The following is a 7741-nucleotide window of genomic DNA, read 5'->3' on the forward strand; positions in this document are numbered from 1 at the left end:
ACAGCTAATACCATGACGGTGCCGAAAATTATATACAGGGCATTTATGTGTTTCATAAAGGAACACTGGTGATAAGAGGGAGAGAGAGAGAGCGAGAAAGAGAGAGAGAGAGACAGACAGACAGATAGCTCCGGCCAGTCAGTAGCCAAAGAAACAGATTTCAACTCAAACCAGCAGTAACATTCCTTGTTTGGATTTTTCTACTTTCATTTCTGACAGCTAATACCATGACAGTGCCAAGAGATCATATGTGTGTGCGTGTATATATATATATGTGTGTGTGTGTGTTTGTGTTGCTATTCATAATAAGTCGAACAACCATGTAGAGCAATGATCTCAGCCGGGGTCCATATGGTCCGTGATGGTCCACATAAGACTTTGTCGCTAAAATTTATGCGCAATAAATTGGTTATACTTCTACAATACAAAAAATATTAAAATTTTTTTAAACCAATTCCTAATAATATTTGATAATAAAAATGCAATGATTTTTTTTTAAACGCCGAACAGCTATGGAAGTCCAGTAGAGTAAAACAGGGATCAAAGAGGATTCATAAGTAAAGAGTAGTTGAGAACCACTAATGTAGAGATTCTCTCGATCAGTAAAATTAAAAAAAAAAGTGAATACGATCTCAAAGTGTAGACAGTGGAATAAAGTTTCGAGTATGCAGTTTCATACAACACAAATGAAGGAAGTTAGCTATTGTTGAAAACAGAAATATCATAAATAGTGATAACATTTCCTCACTAACATCGATGTAGAGATCTCTTGACAGCTAATACCATGACAGTGCCGATCTCTTTATTACCCACCAGGGGCTAACACGCACACACATATACGACGGGCTTCTTTCAGTTTCTGTCTATTAAATCCACTCACAAGGCTTTAGTAGGCCCGAGGCTATAGAAAACACTTTCCGAAGGTGCCACGCAGTAGGACTGAACTCGGAACCACGTGCTTGGGAAACAATGTTTTTTTAAAAAATTTTTGAAGTTTGGTACGTTTTCTCTCGATCTCTTTCACCGAATAGCTATGTTACGAGGACATAAACAAAGAAACACCGGTTACCAAGCAGTGTTGGGTAACAAACACAAATACGTATGTACACACACACACACACACGAAAGGCTTCCGCGTAGTTTCCATCTGCTAAATTCACTTAAAAGTCATTGGTCGGCCCGGGATTCTATTGAAGACACTTGCTTAAGATGCCATGCAATGGGACTGAACCCAGAGCCACATGACTGCAAAGCAAGCCGCTTAACCACAAAGCCAGATCTGTCCAAAATTATTGGTTTTTCCACCAAGTAAATAAGAAAATCTAGATTATATTTCAACATTTAATCAGATATCGATAAAGAAATATGTTAACTTAGATTCAATATGCTACATCGATGGACAAATATTAATTCATTTAGAAGAATAAAATCATATTCATACTTAGAATTAATTAAACCCACCACAAAATAACAAAATGTTAAACAAATAATTAATAACAGTTCTAACGCAGAAATTAAAGATTACTGGTCTTTGACGGTTCTACTGTGTTACGTAGAACCGTCCATGATCAAAGACGCCCAAAATATATATACACCTTCGGGGCGAATTGTCTCGCCTAGTCTGTGACATTCAGTGTTCTTTAACATTCGATGTCGTGTTGGGACTTTTCCCAGTACGCTATCCTGCAACAAATTGGCGTATAAATAAAACATACACCATGTATATGCGACCGATAATATTTGCATTATTGGAGTCACTTTTAAGACAGCCAGCTGGCAGAACCGTTAACACGCTGAGAAAAATGCTTTGCCCGTCTTTTCGTTCTGAGTTCAAGTTCCGTCGAGGTCGACTTTTTCCTTTAATCATCGACCTGCTCTCTCTCTCACAAAATTTGAGGCCGTTTAGAGTTACTTGTAATTCGAAATTTAACACACACACACGTGCATATATATTTTCATTTTATCTAGTTTCAGCTCATGAGCTGTGGCCATGCTGGAGCATAAATATATATATATATATATATATATTTATATATACACTTTTTTTTTATTAAAGCTGCAAAATTATCATAAAACTGTTACACACAGTTGTATGTTCCCGTTCGTCGGACAGTTGTTTCATCACAACTGTCCGACGAACAGGAACGTGAAACTCTGGATAACAGTTCTGTGATAATTTTGCAGCTTTAATAAAAAGCATATTACTCTACTTTAGTATTCGAGTACTATTTTTTTCACTTTGTTTTGCACCTATGTAGCTTTCAACTTTTCCTCTCCAAAAGGGATTTTAAGGTGTATGTGATGGGCTTCGAGAACAACTATTCTCTCCCACGAAGGAAAAAAAAAAGGAATTATTTCATGTTCTCTCTCTATAGTTTAACAAATTCTTATGGCGTCGACAATACATACACATATGTATGTGTACATATGCTGTGTTTTTTTAATATTTTGATTTTGAAATAAGACCGATTATATTACATATGTACAGAATTTATTACTTCGGTTATTTTAGTTCCAGTTTCTAAGAAATGGGAAGAGATCATCATTGCTAATGAAGAGATGTCAACAACCGTCTCAGAAATGAATAAATATGTGTCTGAAATAAAGTGTGATGATTCTACTGGGAATAAAAATATTATTGCAAATACAGCCTTCCATAAATTATCATCATTTTAGATCACATTTATCTCTCTAGAAAAGCAGATATCATTGTTGTATACGGACTAAATGTGCAATTATCGTACAATAACATAGTAATTTGATAAATAGTTCAATCAATAATACATAACCGCAGTGGTTTTATCTTACTTCAGTGTGAGATGTTGTCTGTGTGCTAACACCGTAATATCCGTTTCAGAGATCGAAAATATCTGCTGCTAATCTTAAATATTTGTAATATATTTCTTTATTGCCTACAGGGGGCTAAACATAGAGGGGACAAACAAGGACAGACAAAGGGATTAAGTCAACTACATCGACCCCAATGCATAACTGGTACTTATTTAATCGATCCCGAAAGAACGAAAGGCAAAGTCGATCTCGGTGGAATTTGAACTCAGAACGTAAAGACGGACGAAATACTGCTAAGCATTTCGCCCGGCGTGCTAACGATTCTTATTTCTTTATTGCCCACAAGGGGCTAAACATAGATGGGACAAACAAGGACAGACAAAGGGATTAAGTCGATTACATCGACCCCAGTGCGTAACTGGTACTTAATTTATCGACCCCGAAAGGATGAAAGGCAAAGTCGACCTCGGCAGAATTTGAACTCAGAACGTAACGGCAGACGAAATACCACTAAGCACATCACCCGGCGTGCAAACGAATCTGCCAGCTCATCGCCTTATATTTGTAATACATCTCAATGAAACAGTTTGGTAAATACATTTTAATATATCTTTGTATGCTGGCAGAATCTGTAGCACGCCGGTCAAAATGCTTGGCGGCATTTTGTTAGTCTTTACGTTCTGAGTTCGAAGTCGACTTTACCTTTCATCTTTACGGTGTGTATAAAATAAATACCAATTGAATACTGGAGTCGATGTAATCGACTTGCTCCCTCCTCCAAAATTGCTAGCATTGTGCCAAAATTTGAAATCAATATATTTTTGCATGATGAGCTGTCTGAATCATTAGCAAGCCGAACAAAATGCTTAGCGGCGTTTCGTCCGTCATTAGTTCTGTATTCAAATTCCCCTCCCTCAAAATTGCTGGCCTTGTCCCAAAATTTGAAACTAATATATTCTCGTATGTTTCTGTTATTGCTGTTTAGCTCCAGGTGGAACATATTCAACTGGAGTTATACTCAAAGCTGTTCCTAGGAACAGCTTTGTAACCATCCAATCATATTAGACTCATATTATGATTGGATGTAGCCAACCAATTATATTAGACTCAGCGCGATTAGGACTTAACTATCTAATGTAGTTGTTTATTTTAAGATAGTAAGATATGAAGAGAGGAAGATTTAACATTTACAAGTTGAGTGACATAATACGTACTCCTTTATCATTCCTGTAGAAGTCTTGAATTATTTATCAATATGAAAACAAGAATTTATTTTCCAACAATCAATAAATTTTGTGGAGAGGAAATCTTTCTTATGAAATGCTAAAAGAAAAAGAAAATCGCTAATAGAGTAGTTTTGATCTACGTTCCATTGGTTTAATTTAATGTTAAAAATTCTTTACTGAAATATGTTTTTTATATTAGTAGCGTATATAAATGTATTTGGAGAAAGATTCATGTACAAAATTAAATCAATTCATCTATCTCCTCTGACCATTATTCCTCGAAGGTTTGTGAGAATTGAGTCCTCAGACACTTCCTCACGATTTTTATAGCTCGTCGCCTCATGTAATCTAAATAATCCTTTCTACTATAGGTTCAAGGTCTGAAATTTTGAGAGAGGGGTATAAGTCGATTACATCAACTCCAATGCATAACTGGTACTTATTTTATCGACTCCGATAGGATGAAAGGCAAAGTCTATCTCGGCGGAATTTGAACGCAGAACGTAAGGACGGACGAAACGCTGCTAAACATTTAGCCCGCCGTGCTAACGATTCTACCAGCTCATCGCCTTGATGTTATCTAAATAGTCATTTCTACTCTAGGCACAAGGCGCGAAATTTTGGGGGAGGGAGCCAGTTGATTAGATCGACTCTAGTACGCAACTGGTACTTAATTTATCGACCCGAAAGGATGAAAGCAAAATAATCTAAATAATGACTGAAATATTCACTGGCCAACAGATCTTGCGAGTATCATGTGTGGCAGTGTTGCGGAGTATATTAAGCCTTAGAATAATTTTGATACCAGATCTGGAGACAAATTTTGTCAGAGCAGTTGTACAGTTAGGTGGACATACTTCATTGTTGTTGTCGTTGGCACTCCGTCGCTTACGACGTCGAGAGTTCCAGTTGATCCGATCAACGGAACAGCCTGCTCGTGAAATTAACGTGCATGTGGCTGAGCACTCCACAGACACGTGTACCCTTAACGTAGTTCTCGGGGATATTCAGCGTGACACAATGTGACAAGGCTGACACTTTGAATTACAGGCACAACAGAAACAGGAAGTAAGAGTGAGAGAAAGTTGTGGTGAAAGAGTACAGCAGGGTTCGCCACCATCCCCTGCCGGAGCCTCGTGGAGCTTTAGGTGTTTTTGCTCAATAAACACTCACAACGCCCGGTCTGGGCCATTGCGCCTCCACATACTTCATTATATTAATGGTATTGATAAATGGTGATAAATGGAAACTAAAATACTTTACTGAGAGATTACCATCAGAATATGGCGAGAAAGAGACACCCGATACTGATAGTTTAGCAACGTCCAAGACACAGATAAATATGTTTGGGTGCGCGCGCGCGTTTAGGAATATATGTGTAATTGAATGGCTCAGGCAATGTGCCAAATATCCACTTTATTTGATGTCATTGTTTAGGGTTCTGTGAAAAATGTTTAGTCTTGACCTTCCTGGTAAGGGTTTGCATTATTTCAGAGATATGAGAAAAGTTATGGACGGCTGTGAATGAATGAGAAATTATTGTTCAGTAGAGCGTAGTTTCGATCTACAGACCTCTAGATTATGAAACCATAACCATTGAACGTCTCTATTGAATGACATGTATAATAAACATCTGTTAAATATTATTGCCCGATGTCATCGATTATTATGTGAAATTTCTTCTTGATTCATTCATGTAGAAGTCTTGAATTATTTATCAGTATGAAAACAACCGTTTATTTTCCAGCAATAAAATCAATATATTTTTTTGGGGGGAAAAATCTGTAGGAAATGTTGATTAAGAGGAGAGAAAAAAATCGCAAATAAGCAGAGCATAGTTTCAATCAACGTTCCACTGGTTTATGTGTCTAGCACAACCCGACCGCTTCACTTCGTTAGACGGAGCCGGCTTTCTATTTAACGTATAAAAGACATTTGCCAGGTTCCATGTACTATTTAATATGTATAACAAACATCCAACAATAAATATTATTATTTGATTCAATAAATTATTCTGTGAAATTTCTACTATGAGATTCAATATTTATATTTATAAATATGGCCCATAATTTCTTCCAGCCTATCACTGTCAGTAATAAAAATAACTTTTATTATTATTTCGGAAAAAAAGTTAAAATTTCTTCCCCATCAAATACTGAATTTTCAACTACTTAAATATCATCACAGTATTTGATGATTTGATATTAAAAAAAAAAAAAAGGAACATTAACGGGGAGTAGCTTCGATCTGCGGATCTCTAGGTTATGGGTCCAGCACGCTTCCACTCAAAGAAATACGAAAGGTTCTTGAAGAGCTGTAAATAAAGTCGTAATAATTCAGCAGAACTGGGTTTTTATCTACACATTTCTGGATTATGTATCCCGTACACATCCGCTTAACATCACTGAATGGCATGTATGATGAAAATTTATTAATCGATATTATTGTTCGATTTCAGCAATTGTTACATATAAGTTTTTTTCTTAGGGATCCAATATATATATATTTACATATCTGCAATTTATTCTTATTGATCACTGGTAGCAAAAAAATCAATATTTCTTGAGTGAAAAAGAAAATCAAGTTTTTGCTCTCAAATATTGAACGATAACCTACATCAATATTTCAGCAGTATTTAAGGGGTAAAAATAGTTACTAATTAGCAGAGTATAATTTCGATCTTCTGATCTCTGGATTAAGAACCCCGCACGCTTCCACTGCGTCACTCTCGATATAATTTCAAGTTTCTCACTCCCTCTGTCATTACAATTGAAGGAAACTTCCAAGAAACAGAAATATGGTTTTTTACTTTTGGCCAAAATGTTAGGGGACGGGATAAGTCGATTACATAGACCCCAGTGCTCAGTTAGTAATTACTTTATCAACCCCACGAGGATAACAAGCAATGCTGGTCTCGGTGGAATTTGAGCTCAGGACGTAAATGGCCTGGAGAAATGCCGCTATGCATTTTGTTCAACGCGCTAACGATTCTGCCAGCTCGCTATCTTTGCAAATTAAAGAAATATAATAAATAGTGATTATTATTTTTTTACACTAACGACAATGTATTTATGTTTCAGTAGAATCGGCAGACTGCATTGTATGACATTTATGTGTTTGAAAAGGGAACTGGTAGTAGTGTGTGTGTGTGTGTGTGTGTCTGTGTGTGTGTGTAAGTGAGGTGTGTACTTTGGTCACATGCGAATGAAAACTACACAAAATCGAGATATCTGTAGCAGTAATATGTCTTACAATAGAAAATGGCATAAATCAAGATTATGTAAAGTCTCACTTTCTATAATATCTGTATGGAAATTTGCCAACAATCAATATGTTATATATAGTCGTTTATATTCATGAAGCAGAGTGGCGCAGGGGAAGCGTGCTGGGCCCATAACCCAGAGGTCCGTAGATCGAAACTACGCTCTGCTATCTTTTCGAAAATTTTCTTTCTTTTTTTTTGTTTTTTTTCATCAAATACTCAAATATTTATGTAGTTCAATATTCAATACCTAAAAGGAAAATCATTATTTCGTCGGAAATATCAAAATACTGGTGTTATTGCTGAGAACTATCTACAGGAATAAATTAAGGACATTAAATATAAAGATAAGCATCGAGTGAGCAGAAATTTCACAGAATCATTGGAGAAATCGTACAATTTTTTATTTCTTATTAAAGAACGTTATACGTCAGAAAAAGAAATAACATTAAACGGTGTATGG

Source organism: Octopus bimaculoides, chromosome 7 (genome assembly GCF_001194135.2).
Source record: "Octopus bimaculoides isolate UCB-OBI-ISO-001 chromosome 7, ASM119413v2, whole genome shotgun sequence".
Taxonomy (NCBI): domain Eukaryota; kingdom Metazoa; phylum Mollusca; class Cephalopoda; order Octopoda; family Octopodidae; genus Octopus; species Octopus bimaculoides.